We start from the raw sequence: 18,776 nt of genomic DNA, 5'->3' as shown, positions 1-18,776 counted from the left end.
CACCCATCGCTTATCCCTTGTTGCTGTATATAGTTCATCGCCTCCAAGTTATATCACCCTTCAAGTTGTGTCGACAGTTCTGTAAGTAAATATCAAGTTTTATTTCAAACCCCATTGTCTGTGGTGCTTATCTCATCTCCCTCTCGCACTTGGCATCCCCGAGCGTGTCTGGGTTGGTGTCACCACCCGATGCCCCACTCGACACGCAACTGCGGCCGTTTCACAAGGACCATCTGGGAATCGTGGCCCACACCCACACTTTCCTTCCTGCAACTTGAGACCATTTTTCCTTGTTCTGTCGTTTGCCACCACTGAGAACAGTCTAGCCCCATCTTCTTTGTCACCACCCTTCAGGTAGTAAAAGGCTGCTTAGCTATCCCCCCTCTATTTTTCCCCTGACAGACTAAAGCCCAAATCCCTCAGCCTCATCTCACAAGTCCTGTTCCTCAGCCCTCTAACCATTTTCATTGCCCTCTGCTGGTCTCTCTCCAATTTGTCTACTTCCTTTCTGTACTGGGGAGCCCAAAACTGGACACAGTATCCCAGATGTAACCTCACCAGTGCTGATAGAGGAGAATAATCACTTCCCTTGGTCTGCTGGCACTGCCCCTACTCATGCAACAAGGGCACACTGTTGGCTCATATCCAGCTTATTATGCATTGTAACCACCAGATCCTTTTCAGCAGGGCTGCCGCTTAGCCAGTTAGTCCCCAGTCTGTAGTGGTGCATAGGAGTTTTCTGTTCTAAGTGCTGGACTTGGCACTTGTCCTTGTTGAACCTCATGAAATTTCTTTAGGCCCAATCCTCCAATTTGTCTATGTCAATGAATCCTAGTCCTACCGTCCAACATATCTACTACTCCCCTTAGTTTGGTGTCATCCACAAACTTGCTGAGGGTGCACTCCATCCCATCTTCTGGATTGTTAATGAAGATATTGAACAATGAGAATCCTTGGAATTCTAACTGAGAAGGAACTCTCAGTAAAATGAATAAAGACTTCAGGATTTGAACTCTGTTGAACAAATTTTGGGAAATAGGTTTCCTGAAGTTGAAATGTATACTTTCTAAAGTAATTGGAACACTTTTCCAAAATACAAATGGATTTCTTGCTAAAAAAGCATAAATAGTCAAATTGTGCAAATAGGCCCTTTAAAAAAGGCAGGTTTTAAAGGGTTATCTAAATAATTCCTATTTAATAGCCTTTCCCATTTTGTAGAAAAGTACTCATTTAATTCAGAAGTGAATGACAATTAATTCTGTAAACGAGCTTGCAATATTTTATATCAACTAAGCAGTTTTTAAGATATTAGAAATGACAACAACAAAAATCAACCTTTGACTTTAAGGACAAAAAATGGTAAAGCTAGCGTGCATATCATTCATATTCTTTGACATGTCACAGTATCTAATTCAGGGAGTTTCCATGAAACAATCTCCTATTCCTTGAGGGCAGAAAAGAGTTTAGTATTTAATTGCCATGGTATTCACAAAGGAGCAAATGGCTAATGTCAGAACACTTTAGAAGTATATAAATATTAATATTAAATGGATTTATTCTATTATTTGTCCTATAAATATTAGTTATTTTATGATTTAACACTTTTCACTTCTCATATGTACTTTGCTGTTTTCTAGCAGAGCATTACCTAGCTCTCATTTGCAAACAGATGCATACTGAAAATCCATAATTCTGTAACTGTAATGCTAATCATAACTTGACAGCCACTTAAAGGAAAGTGAGCTGCAAGAACCGCAGGGTTAATTCAGATGACAGCAAAAGGCTTCTAATTAAATCAGCTGAAACTCACTGTAGTTCCAGAGGGTTCCAGCACATATTGCTAATTGAAGAAGCTATAACTCATTACTCTTAATATAGGTTCTCTCAGAAAAGAGAGAAAAAAACCAAAAGAAAAAAAATCAAGCATTCATATCTTAAAGACTAAACTATTTTTTAACACTAACTAAACTAAGTGTAAGACCCACAATGGTTAAATAAAGCCAAATTATGATCCAATCTATACATCCATAAGAACCGAGGTTGAACCTGCGGATCAACAAGTTAAGGTGATGATGATCACAAAAATAATATTATTAATAGTCGTAGCAATAATAGTAGTAATGGATTAGTGAAATCAAAATTAGTCACATTTTCAGGCTAATACAACAGATAATGAAACCTTATAAATCCATAAAATGGAATTGAGAAAGGTAACTGTCCTTTTAGTGATAAACCCAAATAAAATTTGCTCAAAAGTAATGAAGACTAATTTTCTAATTTCTGAAATTACAGTCCCAAAGCAAATTACAGAATGTAATAGTTTGGTTTCACTTGTGCATTATAACCAGTAATGTTCTTCATCTCCTACCTTCAACACAGGTTTTATAATCTTAGCTTGAAGGAGTCTGAGGGTGTTTATAGATGTGCTCGGGGAGTGGGGGGCAGGTGCTTTATTTAGTGCAGCTGAGAGCTTTGCTAATTAAGAGCGCCAGGAGCATCACATGTATCAGCATCCCTGTGCTGAAAAAAGGCAGTGGGGCGCTTTGAATTAAACCTCGAACAAGCTTTAGTTTAAAGTGCCCTGCCATCATTTTTCAGCACAGGGACACTGATACATGTGGTGCTACAGTCTGTAATTACAGCGTGTTGGAGCAGCCTCCCTGCATATGTAAAGGAGCCCCAAGTGTCACACCTCTTACCTAAAAATTTACACACCACAGTTATTTTAGTATTAGAGTGATGTAGCTAGGATGGTTCATGGATTATGTAAGAGGCAAAGATTTCTTAGGGCGATATATTTTATTGGACCAACTCCATAACTAGAATAGTTAAACCAGATGAAGAATGCCTTACATTCGAAAGCTTGTCTAACTCTTTCAACTATGCAATTGTTCCAGTAAAAGATATCATGCTAGGACCACTGGCATGTTAAAAAGGTGTGATGGAATCTGATGCATGATCGCAACAATCATGCCTCCTGCCATGTCACAAGTGCATGTCAGGAAGTGTGATTGTTGGACTGAGCATCAGATCCCATTACACCATACTGTTGGTGCAAAGGGAGCCCAGGATCATGAAACCAGTATCTCCCTGCATCAGCAGGCTTCACTACTGTGGCTGGGAGCCCTGTCAGCTGACAGAACTCCCAGTTGTGAGAATGCATGGTGCACTCTCCATGGCTGGGAGCTCTGATCACCGACAGGACTCAATCACAGCTGGGAGCTCCCACAGCTATTCAGGGCTCCTAGCTGGGGGAGATCACTGTCCTTCCCCAGTTGGGACCTCGTCATCTGACCAGTGCTCCCAGAGCAAGATCTTACCTAGGGTTATTTAACTTAGAAACAACTCTTTTGGGAGCCTTTGCAAAGGAGACTAACCAAATACACATATTAAGGCAGTAAAAGTTCAGCTAATCTCAAAACTTCCTAAACCAAAAGTTGTGTGGCCCCAAAAGACGTGTCTTTCTAGAGGGTCAAGAAATTCAAGTTGTAGGTGCCTTTATTACACACATGGGAATATGCAGATGCCCCTCAAAGAGTTTATCCTAATTCAGCATCCAAATGCTCTGCTCCAATCAAAAGGTGCCTCAAATGAAGTGACCAGTCCTATAGAGCAAGAATATCAAACTCATTTGACCCTCTGGGTTGGGTCCAGGCCATCAGAGCTCCTTGCAGGCTTCATCTAAACCCATTCTAGCCGACTGATGGTAGCGTTAACTTCTGCAGGTTTATGACCTACTATATCAGTTCAGGGAGCTGTCGGGGGTTAATACAGCCATTACTTGCCCGTCTTCACTAAAATGAGTCCCAATCTGGGCTCTGTGCCCTGGAATTTGGTGAAAGGTCTTGTCTCTAATTACCAGGTTCTGTCCCTATTTCTGCTCTCTTGTCCTAGTTTTCCCCATCCTTTCAACTCCAGTTTATCAGCATTTCAGATCTTCAACTGCTCTTTCCAACTTTAGCTCTTTGGCCCTAGCTCAGGCAAGTCCACAGGCACACCTTTCGCCTGTACTCCAAGCTCTCCACAAACTCACAATGATTCCCAGCAGTTTCCATGTAGCTTTGTTCTCCAGGGAAGTCATGCAGACATCTCTCTATTCCTGTTTTCACTCTAAATTTATTAGTCCCAGGTGCTACAAACCCTCTAATCAGGTCCAGATGGAGTACAGCTGCTCCATCGCAGGGGAGAAGGACCTACTTTATTTAATAGGTCACTGACTCTATGACAGTGTCACAAACATTATCCTTGCCAAAAAGATTTATCAAACAGCCGACCATGATATTTTCAGTCTCATTTTGCACCAAGTGGGCATGGTATAACTTCATGTTGCAAGAAAGGAACCGACTAGCAGCCAAAGAGCCCAAGAGAAGATTATCATTTCAGCAATCAGCAATACTAGTCACTTCCACTTGTTTCAGTACCATATATGACAACACATAGAACAAAATTGTAAATATGCAAACAATGACACTGTACATAACTTTATGCAAAAAAATGATGGTATATGCTTTTGTAAAACCTTTATCAGGGTGCACCAGTAATCATTCCACCGTGCACATAAAAACTATTCTGTAAGCACAAAGATGGATGTACCTGTGTGCATTTTTTCCTTGTAGGTTTTAATTAATTTAATACTTGCAAGGTAAGCTATACTTAGAAGCCCTTTCTATTTAAGTCTTCTGTTCAGAGAAGTTTTCCCATTGCATCACTGTACTCAAATCCTACCTGGAAAGATTTTCCATGTATTAGGACTGCAAATAAAAGGGAAAAATCATGGTGGTGAATGTTGTGCTGTCTGCCCTTCAGTTAATAGATTGTTAATAATATGCTGAGGGAGGTGGGGGAATTAACTTTAAAAGTAAATAAGCAGGTGGCAACAGTGGACTGATATAGTGCAACAGTGATGTGATATAGTGCAGGCATCTGAAAGAGTAAAACAGAAAGTCAAACTTCCTGAAAAGCCTGAAGGATGCACTGCTAACAAACAAAACAGACCCACTGGAAACTCAGAAGACAATGATCTCTCTCCTTTTTGGACAGTGATTATAGAACAGAAACATTACTATGACCTGAAGAAAGTTCTGTTACCCACACTACCTGGTTATCAGGGACTGCACAAGAGAAGAGAGAAGCAAGCAGTGCTATGATCCATCAGAACTTTCTTGAGACAAAAATCTTTTTCACAAAAAACAAAACTTGAGATGGAACACAAATCCCTAATTTACTATGACATGGGATGAGTGCATAAGTTGTTATGAATTTATCCAAGAATCAGTACTGCCATAAACTCAAAATGTGATTTCAAGGCCAATTTGTGCTAGAAATACGTTTAAAACATACAAGGCCTGATGCATTATTGAGTCTCTACTTATTTAGGCATTCAGAACTATTTTTCCACAGAAGAGGTACAGTATGGGCATCATCAGTGCAGGCTTCTTCATTATGCATGACCAAAATGCTTAATGTGACAAGCATAACTTGTCACATTAGAAGAAGGAAGTTTGGGGTGAAATTTTCAAAAGTGTTCACTGTGATCCTAACTCTACTCCCATTTATGTCAAAGGGAAAAATCTTATGGTCTTAAATGAGAAAAGAGCTAGATCAGCACCATGCAGGTTGGAAGATAAGGAATAGCATCAAGCAACATAATCACTGATAATTATTCAAAAATAAATAGACTATTTTGGCATGCAGATTTGAGTTTAGATTACTTTTATAGGCATTGTAAGAAAAAGAGTGATCAATAAAACATGCTCTCGCTTTTATTACTTAACAATGTCAATAGCAATTATAGTAAACATTTGCTGTAAAACCTTCAAATGTAAATAAATGCTGCTTGGTTCCTCTCCATGCTCAGCCTTATAGTTAGAAATGGAAAGATAGTGCAACAAGCAAAATATTCAGGCTTTCCCCAAAAGTTCCTCTAAAATAGTCTTATAAACATATATTTTCTATGTTGCTGAATTTTTGGTTGTAGCCGTGTTGGTCTAAAGACACAGGCAGGCAAGGTTCTATGGTTTGATGTGATATCTTTTATTAGACCAACTGAGTCCCATAAACATAGAATTTCAATCAAAAGCTAAAATAAATTACAATATTTAATAATTACCATGGTGTAGTTGAGATGAAACAAAATTTATCTGACCAACACATTTTGCAAGATAGTACCAAAGAAAGCAGTTGTATACATTTTGCTTGAGGTAAAAATTCCAAGTCACTCAAAATTACCAAAATAAAAATTTAGCTTATAATTCAGACTGTCTACCACTTGCATGCTTTTTTCTTACAGTTTTTACCTTTGTTTTGTCCTCCCCAGGCACGGCTGGTGAACTCAGACTGGTGGGGCAATGGAGCGTCCCACAGGAACAGTGGGGGGGTAGGGTTTGTAGCCTCCCTGCTACCGGCTGGAGGGCCTGGCCGTAATGCCCCCCACCCTCTCGCTCCCATAAGACGCTCCACCGCCCCACCAGTCTGAGTTCACCAGCCGCATCTGGTCCTCCAATTTTGTATGTTATAAAATTTTTAAGTATTCATTTTAATCGCCTACTTTTATACCTAAACATTTTTAAAATGGATATATTTAACCCTTCTTAAAGATAAAGGAGAAACAGTGAAGTAGCTAAAGAAGGAATACTTCCCACAAATACAGTACGTTTCACCTTTAGATATCAGATATTTTAAGAATAATAGATGCCAAATTCAGGAGTGATGTGAATATTGGTCTGTTACACAGTGAAAAATTGGTGTCACGGGATGAGATCCCCAGTGATGGCCGTGACACCCCTAGGACTCCGTGACCATGCCAATCTTGCTCAATGGGCATCCTTTTTCCCACCTGCCATGTCTTGATGTACTTATAATAAATAGGGAGGCTGCCCTTGAGTGTGTACCTGGACACAGTCCAGATGGACCCCACTGAACCCTGTGGGCTCTGCTCCAAAATGGATGCCTCATGTGACACCCTCAGCTTTATGGGCTAGATTACCACACCCCAAGCCTCGCAGATGGCATTCATACCTTGTCTCTCTCTGAGCTCCCTAGTGCCGAGCTCTCTGCAGCCCTGTCTCTGCGCCCCCTGGTGCTCGGATCTGTTCACCCCTTGTAACTGCACTCTCTCTGGTGCTGGGGTCCCCACGCCATAGTAGGCCCCCAATGAGGCCTCCTCCTTCCCCAATAGCCTCAGCCCAATCCACCAGTAAAACAGCAAACTAAATATAAACCCCTGGGCTATAACATAATATAAACAGTTCAAGGTGTGCTCTGTCCCTTTAAAAAGTCAAGCTTCGCCCCAGCACTAAGTGCCTTGTAGGCCAGGGTACCTGTTGAGCTCCTGGAGCTCCATTAGCCTTAAGTGCAGCATATCAGGCAGCCACAGTATCTCTGGGAGATTGCTCCCTGGAGGCTCCTTTCCCTTTGGCTGCTAAAAAGAGAACTCACTCCTGCTGGTCTCAGCCCTGGGGTTTATGTGCGCCCAGGGCCCTGCCTTCTTCCAGTCGGCTGACCAGGTGCAGGTGCAGGCTAATTCACTTGTTAGCCTGTTGCCATAGTAACCTGCACCTCTGGGATTTCTGTCTGGCTCTTAGGGCCCTCTCTCCAGCCAGTTTCTGCTCTTCAAGGAGAAGGCACCTTAGTGCCCTATGACAATTGGCTTGTGTATATATATTACATAAACCAAATGGAAGAGCAGAGCCATAGCTGGAAAGAAACCAGTAGGACTTTAAAACATGAGGAGGGCCTCAAAAAACAGCTTTAAGATGCCTGTGCACACCACAGGTTTTAATCCTCATTAAATTAAATAGGTTTATAAAATTTAAACTTGTTTATTTTGGAGTGTCGCATCTGTGTTTACACACACTAGGTTTTCAAATGAATTAATCCGGGTCTCTGGCCAGCACTGCAGGAGAGTGGGACAGTCCAACAATGGCCCCCAGCGCAAGTCCCCCTGGGAGCCCATGCCCTTGCTCTGCCAGCACTGGCCCACCCCATGCCCATGCCCTGCCACACAGCTGTGGAAGCAGGGGCCTGGCAAACCACACAAGAAAAAAAAAAAAAAGAAAGCAATTCAAAAGCAAAAGCAATTCAAAGCGGTGAACTACAAAAAAGTCGCAGTGCCATCTGATGGACAAAGAGGCTCATTACATGTCTTTGAGTGCCTTTCTGTTTGCATGCAATGAATCCATGGGTGCAATGCTTTAATTCCCGGTGAGCCAAACTAAACTGCGTCTGATTAGTTTTAGTTTAATGCTCCAGAAAGACTTTTAAAGCATCCAGAAAAGCTGCTCATGTAAGCATTCAAGCAGTCGCTGCACAAAAACGGGCAAAAAATGTGGTATATACAAAGGCCCCTGCTGTGTCTGTAACACCCAAATGTCACAGACTTTAAGCGAAACACTTCTAACTTTTTATTTCTTTAGTAATCAGTAAATAATAAATAGTATTACTGTTGATATTGCAGAGGCCACACCAAGGCATTATGTTTGTACTGGGAGAACTACTGCTCTCCAGATAGAAACTACAAGTTTACAAGAATGAATTCAATTCCTCCTAAAGGAAACATGCCCCGTCTCAGAGAAAGATCTTCCATGTGTCAGCCTGGAAGATATCCCCTGTGGGAGAATTTCTCCCACAAGAATTAATGCTTGTACACTCCCCTCCAGGTATTATCCAGGAGGGGAGTAAAGCAACAAGACAAAGCCCCCGCCTGCTCCCTTGAACAGGCATCTATGGTTTGGTGAGTGGATAGGGAGCTTCAGTGGTTGCTTCATTCCCCTCCCAGACTGTGAGTGGAGCAGCTGCTCCTGGCCCCCACCTGGTTCCCAGATTAGGGGTCCCAGTCTGGGAAGTGGGCAGAGGATCTGCCCTGCTGCTCTCCATACCTTCCCCAGACTAGGATCATCCCAGTCTGGGCAAAGTACAGTAAGCTGGGAAAAGGGGGCAGTTGTAAACTGAATACCTGTATTGTTCCCTCTCTCATACAGATTTCTAGCTGCAGCGATTTCTCAGAAATTTCCACCACTAAAAATGAATGCCTGTTCGAGGCCTAAGGTAGAAAAATAAAATTAAAAAAAAAAATCAATCTATCTGATTCCCATTAATCTCTCTTCACTCCACAGGTGTTAATGACCCTCTCGCCTTTTTAAGGGTCTTGATATTCCATTAATCAAGCTATCCTTTCTTATTCAGTTTTGCTGTCTGTTAGCCATTCCTGGTAATAGCCTTCTTCTGTTTCACGGCCCTGCAGATTGTTTTAGTTCTAGCTAAAAAACTCAGATGTAGTAGTATTAACTCAGGTGAACATTAACTCAGGTTTGGAAATTATTAACAGTGACATGTCAGATACACTGTCAAGATGCTCAAGAAAGCTAGATTTTGTTTTATGAGTCTGAATAAGATGTACATTTAACTACAATGACTACAGGATTAACGACACAATACCTTTTTACTTTTTTGTCTAATTTATTGTGTTTTTTAAACTGTATATATAATCTAGCAAATTAGTGCAAATTCAGATAAAGTTATATTTGCTTTTGCTTTGATTTAAAATTGAATAATGTAGCATTGGGCCCTTAGAATATTGATAAATCCTCTAGCTTATTTTTAATTGGAGAAAAATATGTTGTATTGTATGTGATGATGCACCACACCACCTGCATCCCTCTTTTCAAAAACCTAGATATGCTCATGGACACAGCAGCAAATCACCACACACACGCACACAGAGCACATTGCACACTATGTAATGGATGTAATGTATTCAACCAGTGGCATAACAAGCATGGTTTACACCCTGGGCAAATGTCAAGCCTATGAAAAAGAGGGAGGGCTGCAGGGGCACAGGAGTCTTACCATATTATATAAATGAAGTTCCCAGCTCTGCTGCCTCTGCTGCTACCGCTGCTCTCTCTAGCTCTTACTCCTAAAGCAGCATCACAGTATCTGTGCATTGGCTGCTGCTGCAAGAGCAATGTTATGGGGCTATTCTTGCCACTGGGGCAGACTCTGCAAGGGTGGGGAGCGATTTTGGTGCCTCTCCTAAGCTACTGGCTTGGGCTGGTGCCTCTCTCACCCACCCCTAGTTACACTGATCTAGCCAACTTCATGTGCTGCAGGGTGCATGCCAGTAAATTCACCTGCTGTCTCAGACGTGTTTACTGACATGCCTGAAGTGGAGCTAAGTTATATCTGCTTCTAGGTGGAATGCGTGTGGAGCAGACTTGTGCTTCACCACTGCAATCCATAGCCCAATCCTTTGATGATGTAGAGATGCCCTAAGTGGAGATTCAGACACTAAGGGCAAGCTTCTGCTTTGGATAACATTGAACAGTACAGCATAGAGTAGTCCTTGAGGAGAAAGATAAATGCAAGGATGCATTTACTCTGTTAATGTATGCCATAATATTTACAACATATGTTGCTTGGGTAGGTCAGTGTTACAGGGAAAAATCTCATTTCTATAATGTTCTGACCTGAGTGCTGTGTATCTACATTTTACACTATTAAGACTAACCTTTTGTATTTATACAACTTGTATTCAGATATGGTATACGATCTCCTTTTTTATCATCTAAGTACTCTTGCAATTGAATTGTCAGGTAACCTGTTCATTCTCCTTCTGAAAATGTACACTTAGATGGACCTTCTTGGTCAAAAGATTGATTTTGTTGGAGCATACTTCTTTTTTGTGAAGTTTGGAACCTGTCACTTCAGGTTGTGGACAGTCAAGTCCAAGGATCACTGGGGGTACTAGGAGAGAACTGGGGTTGGGTGGAAGGAGCGGATTCCAGGGACGAACTAGATCAGGAGCTAGGAGGGGTCAATCTAAGAACTGGGTCTGAGGGCAAGCTGAGTCAGGAAGCTGAAGGATCAGACAGAGAATATGGAGTCAGAGGATGAGTCAGGTTGAAAGGCCAGGAGGTCACACAGAGAGTAGGGTCCAGGGATAAGCTGTAAGGGAGCCAAAGAATTAGATAGAACATGGAGTCAGGGAGCAAACTGAATTGAGAAGCCAGGAGATCCAACAGAGGGCAGACAGACCACAAGCCATAGGAAGGACCGCTGGCTCTAACATCTCAGACACAGTCAGTAGCACTTGTGAGCTGTAAAGAGTACATTGCATCCCATCAAAGGATGTAGTGGCAGTTGCACTGCCTCTGAGTAAGTGCCTAACTGCTGCAGGAAGACCCTCCTGAGGCAGAAAGCCTCCCTGTTTCTCACTGGAGCAGGGCAGCTCCACAGTACCCTTACTTTGAACTATAACTTGGTATAATTCAGCCTATAATTATTGGAAATCCTCTCACTTTCTGTTATAATTTATTTCAATTTGCCAATTTTATAGGTACTACTCTATGTCAAATATTTTAGAAAACAGTGTGCTGGTGAGGTACTTTATAAAGTACCTTATACTATCTAATCTATCCGTCTACTGATACATCATACAACCACTACGTTCCAACCACAGTCTTAGGACTGGTATGGCATCTCTTTTCCAAATCCAGCTGAAAAACTCAGCATCCTATTTTTTTCCTTTTACTAGCTCTTAATCCTAGTCCACAGATTTACATTCTCAGGAAAATGTCCAGGATCTGGTGTATTCTATTTATTTGGCCACGACACTTGCTGCAGAATTGTTCTCTATAATTTCAGCTTTCATTCTTTTTTATCCTTATTATTCTAGATATAGGGGATTTTTTTCCTTGAATAAGTATTAAAAATTGATTACTTTTACAAAATATACTACAATAGATTTATTGAAGATATTCAAAAGCACAACTGGGAATTAGGAATCTAACTCCCATTGATTTTCTGAAGACAGTGGGACTCCTCTCGGGTTTAAAGTTAAGCATGTGCTTAAGTGCTTTGCTGGGTTGCAGCCTAATGGCCCAACTACACCATCATTACTCATACTGAGAAGTCCTTTATTCCACGAGTAATCCCATTGACTTAGAAGACTTGACTTGTACAGTAAGCACTTAGGAGGGTATCACATGCTGTCTCTGTACTAGACACTTTCTGCTACTCCAATAAATTCATATTATTTGGCAAGAAACGCTGCTCTGTGAGGTCTGTAAAGTATCTAAAAATACTTATTTGTGGGAAAACATAACTACAGGTCAAATTTGGTGTTGCAATATACTACCTCTGTAGTTACATATTTTTATGGACGATTTAAAAAAGCCAGGTAATAAAAGATAATATACTTTGAATCATCCAGTGATTAGCTTTATAGCCAATGTAACAAAACCATCTTTGTGAAAACTATTCCTAACGTCATAAGATATCAGAGCCTACACATCTAAAAATCATTATTTGTATAAGACAATTGGTGATACAAATAAAAAAATAAAGCTGTTACCCCTCAATTACGTTTTCATACATAAAAAAAAAATCTTTAAAATATCCTGTATTTTTATGAAGAAGGTTTTGCAGATGTAAATGGATATTAACATTTCATTTCCAACAGAAGTTTGAAAAGAATTTCTACCCTTTTCTGGAGAAACTGAAAAAAGAGACATGGATACACTTTAAAATGCCAGTAAAGCTCCTAAAAAGAAGTTAATAATTCCTATGGAAAAAAAAATATTCTTCTTCTGAGCTGCAGCTGTTGAAGTAATTCAATATGAATATGAAATTTCAACCACTACAGATGTGTAAATCTGTATCTTGAAACTCCATAATACCAGATTCTGAATCCATGTATTGATATTGTGTTCAAATAGTTTTGTAAAAAATACCTTTTACTTATTATTCACTTAGAAGGAAGATAGAATAAATGTATAGCTACTATTTATTTTAGCTCTATGTCCATGCAGTAGGTACAGTGACATATTTTGCCATGGCAAACAAGTTGCTGTCTGTTAACATCACAAAAATATGAATTTGTTTCATGTTAATGTTCCTAAAGTACTCTTACTGGAAGAAAACAAGAGAATATACTTAAAAAAGTGTATCTTCCTTTATTTTCTGCAGGCTCCTTCCACCATACATTTAAGCATTTATTCAAATTTAACTGTGTGACCCTGAAGTTCAATGGGACTACTTAAGTTTAAAAGTTAAATAGTGTGCTTAAGTATTTTCCTCAGTCCAGCAATTTGAGACCACCGATGTTCCTCTAAGCGTCTTTGTTAACCAGCTGAAAAACATGAAGTACAATTTCTACTGAAATTAAAATGGTTATTGCTAATATAACTTATTGACAAATAATAATGGGCCACAGAGTGGTTCATCCTTGTACAGCTATATGGGGTTGGGGGACATAGAACCTTGTACAAAGGCCAGTCACAGTTGCAGGATGAGGCAGAAAGGAGATAGTTTCACAGCCATCCATACACTCTGAACATGCCTAAATAGCTTGCATGTTCGGAGTGTATGGCTAGCCTAAATAGCTAGCCCTGGAGAAGTAAGAATGCTGTTATATCCTAACGGATGGTAGAGTTTGGTTCCCTATGAACAGAAAAGATGGAGAAGGTTGTTGGTAATTCAAATCTAGTTTTTATTCTTTATAAATTTCGGTCTTTAAAATATACACAAGGAATTCTTTAAATAGTCTTTCCTCCGTGATTGCTGCATCTAAGTGTAGAGTGCATAGGTAACTATTAAAATATGTAGGGCACAGAGCTGACCCAATTTCTAATAGAAAACGTATTGCCCTTTCTTTATTTGCTCTTTAATAATGTCCTGTAAAGGCAGTGTTGCCTGAGCTGGCAACATCTCTGCTACTATACACAAAAGATTTAGACTTTACCTTACTAGATGAACCAAGATAAGGTTTATTAGGAAAAGTACTTAGCAAAATTGTAATCTTCTTTATGGGCTAGTTAACATAAAATCGATAAAAAAGGCCAATACTATTAGCAGAGGTAGGTCAGAACAAGTGTTTTATGGAAAAAATCATATAATTAAGAAACCCCCAAAAAACTGGAGATGGGCACCAAAATAAAAAATAATTCTTTCACTGCTGAAGTTATTTACAATCTTTTGTACTTCTAGGAATTATATGACCATCCCCCAGGGACATCCTAAAATATCTGTCAAAAGCACAAGTGGCCTATATATTTTCCAAACTAGGACAAACAATTTCACCACCCAATCTCCCAGCTACGTTTGTACATATCCCACAATTAGTCAGTTGCAGCCTTCATTGTATATAAACACTGCACACTCATATTTCCATAAATCTTTGAGAACGCAATAGTTTAGTTACAACCATAGTCTTTACTTTATAGAGCAACATGATTCCATTCTCAATACAGAGTGAAAAAGCATTGTAACATACTGTGACATCTGTAGGTATTATAGGGCTTGCTAGAACTGCCCTGAGCTCGTATGCCTACAGGTGGTGACAGGGTAGACCTTGGCTCTGGATCACCTGGTCTGCCAGGCAGTGGATCTTACGTTTTTCTGTCCTGCCATGACTTTGATGACCTTTATATTCCCGGGAGGCAATGCCCGCGGTGATCCTGCCTGGTCTTGATCCCTGTGTCTTCGGTGGGGCTCCAAACCTCCCCTTTCCCCCAGCCTATCCTCTCCAGATGGTGTTTTACGATGTTCTTTCGCAGCCAGGTTGCAGTGCTGCCTGTTGTAACCTTCTCTGCACACCAGGGTGTCCTAATGCCTCTTTTGGGTACACCCTTCCAGGGGCCGGTCTCAGCCTGTGATCAAACAAAAAAGACAGCAAAAGAAATAACAGAACCACCCCCCCCCCCCCCCACCCCCAGCTGCTTCTCAGCCTTCTTATCGGGCTCTGGCAATATCCCCAGAACAAATCCCTTTGTCCATTCTCTGCTGCGCAAGCCTGCCCTGCACCCCTATGAACGTTCACAGTCTTTCGGGGTCTCTCCCCCTGTGCAGGAAGGCTGTACCTGTGACTTTAGATTTTTTCCCTTCAGACCCTCCTCCAGATCCTCTGCTGGAAAAACTCCAGGCCAGAGATTCACTCTGGTTTTGTGAACGTCCTTGCTCTGGATCCTCAGCTGCAGCTCCGCTCTGGAGACTCCCACTAGCTGCTTGTTCACAGGCCTTGGCCTGCCTCAGGGTCACTCCTGCAGCATTCTTCAGGCGCTATAGTTTCTGCCTGCTGAGACGCTCAGCTGCTCCTCTCTCCCTGCAGCCTGCAGGGAACTGACCCACCTCTGTCCCTCTCCAGGGCCGGAAATACCTTTGAGCGGCCTCTCTCCACCAATCCTGAGTGAGATGCTGCTCTGGAAATTGGGTGGGTATTTTCCTTCCATTCCGGGCCGCGGCTGCAGCCCTGCCGGTCCTCCATGTTGTACATTTGGTCTCACTCCTTCACACAGGCCTTGTGGACTCCTTCGCTCCAGATCCTCAGCTGCAGCTCCACTCCAGAGCTTACCACTAGCTGCATGTTTGCAGGCCTCCACCTGCCTCAGGGTCACTCCCACAGTGTTCCTCAGGCAGGTTCTGCAGTTTCTGCCTGCCAGGATACTCAGCCGCTCCTCTCTCCCTGCAGCCTGCAGGGAACTGACTCCTCTGCCCCTCTCCAGGGCCAGAAATACCTTTGAGTGGCCTCCCTCCCCCAATCCTGAGTGAGATGCTGCTCCGGAAATTGGGTGGGTCTTTTCCTTCCTTTCTGGGCTGCAGCTGCAGCCCTGCTGGCCCTCCATGCTGTAAGTTCTGTCTCACTCCTTCACACATACTTCCAAGCTTGTAGCAAAACCCCAAGGGCTAGTTCGATATGCTTACATGATATCAGACTGTCACAGAGAGTGCCAGAAGAGTAGTTGCTCTGGACCTCCATCTTACTGGTCTCTCTTTGTACCCCTTGAAACCAGCTCAGGAATGGCTTCTAGAATGGGTGGGGAGAGCCCTGGCATTTTCTGACTCTGGTATCCTTGGCTTTTAGTCCCTGGCCCTCTCCAGCTATCCCCTAGCCCCAAAGTTGCACTGCTGTCCCCTCTCTTCAGGCTGTCTTCCCTTATCCAGCCAACACCCTTATCAGGTTGTTCAATCCACTGGTTCTTATGTCAGGGCCCCTTCCTGGGGGCATCTCCAACAAGCTAGTTTCTTCCCTGTTTCCCTATATACTCAATATCCCTCTTGTCTCATACCTCAAGTAGGCCCTGGGGCCTAGCAGGGACTCTTTTATCCCTTCATTCCCTGTGCCTCAGTTTCTTCAGAGAAACCAAAGCATGCATTATTACAACATAAACACAGATAAAACAAAAATATTACAATATCTCAGATGCTATATCACAACAAAAGAAAACCTTCAAGAGAAATTTCTCTGAAAATATATACGCTACGCTAATAAAACTATATTTTAGAGGAAGGTGAGGAAGCCACAGTTGCATGTTCATATGATTCTGTATTCATACAACCCAACTTGTCATAGTACCAAAAAAGCCAACCCCTCCCTCCCCCCAAATCCTCACCAAACCCAAAACCCAATACTGGCAACTCGATTTGGGCTCTGTCCTGAAGGATAAGAATGCATTCCACTATTTTTGGCACTGCTTTCTGGTGGCACTCCTTTTTATGTCAGGAGGAAACTAACTCCTGATGCAGCATTAAGGTGAAGTGGCATGTATATTTGTATACTGAAGGCACTTAAAAGCTAGTATCTGCACATTAAAGTTCTTTAATTCATTCTAAGTGCCCTCTGAGTGCCTCAAAGTTATGCCACTTTAGGTGAAGATTAACTCCGGCCCACGTTACCTAGCTTGTGTTAAGGTAACTTTAGTCTGCTCTTTGGAGATAGAACAAACAATCTGCAGTCCTCTAGAATCCCAGGGCGCACCACTCCCAGCCATCTGTCCCCACACCCAGAGCAAGAATAGAGCGCATGAAACCTGGTTCCTAGTCATGCCCCTTCCTGCCATTTTTTAGTGACAAGTCAGAGATGTGCAGGCAAGAGATGGTATTAACACTTAATCTGTGACTGCTCACAGCACATTCAAACTTTAATATACCACTTAATATTCCAAAGATTTAGTATGGTCTAAGTGTAACGTAACTTTTTCCTTAGAAAGCATTCTGATGTTGAGGATGCCATTATTGGAAGGAGATGTGAAAACGAGGTGCTTACCAGTGCAAGCAGTCCTCACATTTACAACATAATTGGTTCCTGGAAACTATGTCTTAAGTTGAAACGTCATAACTCAAAACCAATTTCCCCATAGGAACAATGTTATATATGGTTCCTTTATGGGGCTCGATACAGCTGCATCCAGCTGGTAAGTGTGCGTTGTGGAAGGGGGAGGGAGAGGGGAATGGGTGTGTGTGGGGGTGCACATCAACACCCCCACAGTGAAAGAGGGATTGCAGCAGGGGCTGGGACAGGGGCTGGGCCAAGCACTGCCCAGCTGGGGCAGGCAGGAGAGGGATGAAGGCATGGCACATCTGGAGGGTGCAGAGGTGAGAGCAGCTCCTGCCGCTGTGTTCTGCTGGTTTGGCAGCTGCTCGTCTGGCAGCTCCGCTGCTGCTCCCACTGCTTGTCTGGGAGGGAACGAGGGTGGGGGCATGTGCCCCCGGATCTGAGAGGTGGGGGCATGTGCCCCCGGATCCGAGTGGGGCTGGAGCTGCACCGCGCTATGCTCTGGGCAGGCAGCAGGGGCTATAGTAAATTTTTGGGTGGCTACAGCTCCCCCATAGCCCCCGCTCTGCCCCCTGCCCCAATCCAGGGGCACACGCTCCCCCCCTCATGCCTCCTACTGCTCACCCCACTAGGGCAGGGCTGGTGCAGGATAGAGCCGCAGCTCATCCAGGGGTCAGGGGGAGGGGGGGGTGGCTGCCACTGCTCCATGCCACTTACCCGGAAGCAGCGCAGTGGCTCCATCGCACACCCACCCGCCCTGGCTGGGCAAGCAGCGGCAGAGCATAGCTGCCGTGCCCAACCAGAACGCAATGCAGTGCAACCCCGGCCCCACCCGCCAGATGCAAATTTGGGGGCACAGCCTCCTCCCCCATGCTCTCCCAGATAAGTGGCAGGAGCTGCCAGACGAGCAGCTCCCAGACCAGCAGTGTGCAGCGACAGGAGCCACGCCCCCTCACCCCCTGGACGAGCTGCGCCTTTGTGCAGCACTTGCCCCAGCCCCTGTCCCAATCCCTCCTTCGCTGTGGGGGGCATTGATCTACCCCCCGCACGTGCCCTTTCCCTCCCCCATTCCATTCTTCCATTCCATAATTCCTTTCTTAAGGTATGATTATTAATGTATGAGTATTATATTACAGATGGGGAAACAGGGCCACAGATGAGGTGCTTTGCTAAAGGTCACAGTTCCAGTCAGTGGCAGAGCCAGGAGTACAAACTAGCTCTCCGGAGTCCCAGTCACATGCTCTCTCCATTAGAGTACCCTATCTACCACAAGGAGACGCATTACTGGACAAGCTTATCCTCTACTAACCACAAAAAAGTCTGTACAATACTGAAATCTTCCTAACTCCTTGGCTCTACCATGCCTCCATTTTGCTTGATAATTATAGCTACTTTGTAAAATCTCTATAAGAATTAAGTCTTGTTATGATTATTTATATTTCTGTGAAAATCTAAGAGCTAGAAAGCACTTAAAATGAGAGATGAGAAATAAAAGGAACAAGAGAATGGGAAATAAGTGAGAGGAGAAATGGAAAGAAGAATAAGAGATGAGAGATGTCATTGACTGAGCTGCCACAGGACCCTTGAATAAGTGCAGCCTTAATCCAACTGGACAGGTAGCATCGTATTAGGGCTGCACTCCTGAGAATTTCAAAGGAATTGTGAATTACAACAATGGGCACTCCTATTGGAGGCGTGGGGAAACTCCTATTACACTTTGCACTGA

General features: G+C 42.8%; 1 protein-coding gene and 1 long non-coding RNA gene across 2 annotated transcripts in view; one reads left to right on the top strand and one right to left on the bottom strand.

Annotated features, from left to right (window-relative positions):
* The window catches only part of STPG2 (sperm tail PG-rich repeat containing 2), a gene marked incomplete at its 5' end in the record, with an annotated part of 587,105 nt that overhangs the window by 93,229 nt on the left and 475,100 nt on the right, over positions 1–18,776 (bottom strand). The gene's annotated exons all lie outside the window — the stretch shown is intronic.
* Positions 15,080–18,460, top strand: LOC112550504. The gene is made up of 3 exons (XR_003094392.1): positions 15,080–15,208; positions 16,982–17,189; positions 18,187–18,460. It is a non-coding gene; the product is annotated as an uncharacterized LOC112550504 (long non-coding RNA).

This window comes from Alligator sinensis, unplaced genomic scaffold, assembly GCF_000455745.1.
Source record: "Alligator sinensis unplaced genomic scaffold, ASM45574v1 scaffold305_1, whole genome shotgun sequence".
NCBI lineage: Eukaryota > Metazoa > Chordata > Crocodylia > Alligatoridae > Alligator > Alligator sinensis.
The sequence above is the reverse complement of the archived record's forward strand: the minus strand, read 5'-3'. Positions and strand labels throughout refer to the sequence as shown.